Consider the following 3,212-nt stretch of genomic DNA (forward strand, 5'->3'; position numbering starts at 1 on the left):
TTGTTTGGAAAGACTCCACTGTGCATGTCGGATGGGGAAGATATTTAGTAATGGTCTGAAGCAGCTGGAAAGCCCTAGGGTTAACAGATGCACTGAAAAGCGGCTTATAGTGTGTGGAGAGACCGGCTGCGGAGCCGCAGGAAGACATGGACTAAACCTGCTTCCAAGAGGAGACCCATTTCACCGCATGAGCCGCCCCATGTCCTCAGACACTCCCTCTAACTCAGGCCTCTGAGGTGATGGCTGGGGCAGCCTGAGTGCAGGGCCCATCCTGAGGCCAGGGAGCCCTCAGACCTTGCCAGCAGGCCAGAGAGCCATGGATCCCCGCTGTGCGGCAGCCATAGTGCACCACAGCTGAATGAAACATGCAGAGGCTGGACTGCCCGAGTTGCCTGTCTGGTTCCGGAACAGAAAGGCCTCCAAGCTACCGTTTTTGCCTAGGCATTCTACTCCTGCTGGTCATCCTTCTGCCCCGCAAAGCTCGGCAGGCCGGGCCCCAGCCCCACCGCTGCCTCACCCTATCCCGGCTCTGCCCCCCTGCCTTGCTCCGCCCCACCCAGGCCTGTCCCACCATGTCCAGGAAAGCAGAAGCTCACAGCTGGAGGTGGAGGCTAGAGACCGAGCCTTCATCCCTGCCTTGGAGGGCAAAGTCAGGTCCTGTGAAATGAGCAGCCAGTGCTGCATGCTGGGTGCTCCAGGGAGGTCAGGGCGCATCGCCCCGAGTCCCAGGAACCAGGTGGAAGCCCCGCTCGCCCGGCCACGGTTACCGGCCTGGATGCTTCATCCCTCTCGGACACTTCCGCCAGTGGTTAGCCCCCCTCCCTCAGACTAGGGAACTGGCCACTCCTTGCATGGACCAGCCCCTGGCCTGACCCCTGGTGTGGCTCCTGGACTGGTCTAGGACCAAGTGCAGCTCACAGCAAAGAGCTCCCTGGCCAGCGCTGGCAGCACGGATGTGCTTAGGGCCCTGGAAGAGTGGGCCCAGGCATGGCTGCACTCAGACTTCACTGGCTGCCATGTGAACTGCTCAGGCAGCCTGAAGTAGGAGGAGTTCAGGGCACTGTGCTGTGAGCTGAGTCTGCGGTCCATAGACACTAGGCCATGGCCCAATGCCTGGACTCCAACTCCGATGGAGCCATCACCTTCCAGGAGTTTGTGAGCTGCTTCCCAAGGGCAGCAGAGTGCCAAGGGCCCAGAACGGGGGTCGAGGTCCACAACCACAACCAAAACCACCACAGCCTCAACCACGACCACCAGCACCACGACCACCAGCACCACAAGGATGAGGATGAGGACAACGAGGATGAGGACTGGGAAGGTGGCCCGGATGTCCTGGGGAGCCGGGCAAGGCCCGAAGGCTGCTCTTAGTGAGACTTCCAGGGAGGACTGGGGGCAAAGCCAGACTCATTCCCAGGTGTGCATGTGGTGATGGTGGTGGTGGTGGTGGTGGTGACTTTTGGGGTGTTCAGTCTCAGTCCCTTTCTGGGCCCCTTTCTCCTGCTCACTTGGCTTTTCCCAGGAGAGGCCTGAGGGATCTCCAAGGAGCCAGGTAGCAGGCTGACCCCTGGCAGGGCTGTCAGGATGCAGGGATCCGTAGACCAGGCTCCTGCCCAGGTAGCGAGCCCATTCAGCATCCTCCAGGTAGGCAAGGAAACTTGGTTGTGCTTAGGCTCAGATTGTTCACAAGTGCCCACTACACACAAGGCATTGTACACAGGTGTTCACAATTGCCCAGCACTCACCGGGCCTTGTACACAGGTGTTCACGAGTGACCACCACACTCTGTTCTTAGGAACAGAAGAACTGGCTTATTACACAATAGAATAAAATAACAAATCTCTGTCTATGAGAGAAATAATTGAATACCACATTTCTCATTTAGTTCCCAGGAGGGAAGGGATGCAATCAGGCCAGACTATAAGACATCCAGGGAGGAAAGACAAAGAAAAGTTTCATCTTCATCTGCATCAATCCCTGCCTTGGAGTCAGGTCTCCAGTTGTTAGTTCTACTATTTATTCCCCATCTCTCCCATTCAGTTAATGCTGAGAAGGTTCTTCTGCTTTCTGTTTGGAGTTATAGTTAAAATTGTATTGAGCTCTTTTTGTTATTACTAAAATTGAAAAGATAGTACATTGGCTGATGGTTTGCCTGAGTCTCAGAAAAGGATATTTTGTTCCTATGTGTATCAGGGTGCTTACTACTTACTGGCTTTGCACTCCACACATTTGTAAGGCAGACTTGAGGTTGGACAGGGAAGAGAGGAGTTCCGCCTCCCTCCCAACCTCCAGTCTGGGGAGTACAGGGCTCTGGAACTGCTTCTAGAGAAGGAGCAAGTGACTCATCCTGCCATCAGAGGGCTTGTGTAGAGAAAGTGAGTGTGGCAGTTGATCTTTTCTATTTACAAATGGGGTGAAACCAGTGTCTCCTTCAGGGTGGGAGGAAAATATAAACATGGCTGCACATTCTGCTCTTTCTTTGAATCATCTTTCAGTGTAACTTGGTTCAGCTAACTAAGAATAATAATACTTTCAGGAATGAAAGCCTGTTCTTGAGGGTTCACTTCTATAATCCTAGCTACTCAGGAGACTAAAACCTGAGAATCTTATTTTAAGCTAGGCTGAAAACAAAAGTCCAGAAAATTCTCATCTTTAATTAAATCCACAAAAAGGTGGAAGAAGAGTTGTGGCTTTGCACAAAATAAGCAAGGGGCAGTGCTGGCACCCAAAAACAACAACAACAAAATCATAAATCAGCTTTAGGAATGAAGTAGTCATACTGTCCATATTTGTGTACATACGATCTTTCCAAAGTTATTCAGTATAGGAACAGATGGTTAACTTTTAAATGATTATTGAACTTTTTTTGTTTTTAAAGATCATTCCACCAATCAGGACTTCATCTCATTGGTAGAATTATTACTATCATATGCCTTTCCAAACGTTCATAGGTTATTATATTTAATTAGCATGAGTCTCACCTGGTAGATTTGTCTCCTAAGCCCCACCTTTCATTGTGAGGTTAACAAATACAATATTTGCTTTACTGAACTTGTCACAGTAGAAAAGAAGTCCACTTGAGTTGGTTCACCTGAACTTACCATGACAACCATTGGCTGTTTTGGTAAATTGGATTGCTTTTACCCAGTTTCTTGATGTAGCTGTTGGTCCACCTATCCTTTCAACCAAAAGTTACTAAAAAAGGTCTTTTGTTA

Source organism: Dipodomys merriami, unplaced genomic scaffold (genome assembly GCF_024711535.1).
Source record: "Dipodomys merriami isolate MVZ:Mamm:240054 unplaced genomic scaffold, mDipMer1.0.p SCAF_1397, whole genome shotgun sequence".
Taxonomy (NCBI): domain Eukaryota; kingdom Metazoa; phylum Chordata; class Mammalia; order Rodentia; family Heteromyidae; genus Dipodomys; species Dipodomys merriami.